Consider the following 277-nt stretch of genomic DNA (forward strand, 5'->3'; position numbering starts at 1 on the left):
TCATTGCCCTATCCCACATTTCTTTCACTACAGTGTTAAACAGAAGTACTTTAAAGGAAAGAAACCTGGATTTTTACTTGAGAAAAGAGAATTTATTAAAATATTTGAATATATATCTCATGTCATTGGAAAACTACCAATGGGATAAATGCTTGTTAATGTTCACTTTAATTTTGTTGATTAAGACTCCAAATTCCTTTAGATACATTGTTTTACAAATCTTTCTAAAGTTCAAAATCTAAATAAAGAGATGCTCTTAATCAATTAACATTATTAT

This window comes from Rhinolophus sinicus, linkage group LG02 (genome assembly GCF_036562045.2).
Source record: "Rhinolophus sinicus isolate RSC01 linkage group LG02, ASM3656204v1, whole genome shotgun sequence".
Taxonomy (NCBI): domain Eukaryota; kingdom Metazoa; phylum Chordata; class Mammalia; order Chiroptera; family Rhinolophidae; genus Rhinolophus; species Rhinolophus sinicus.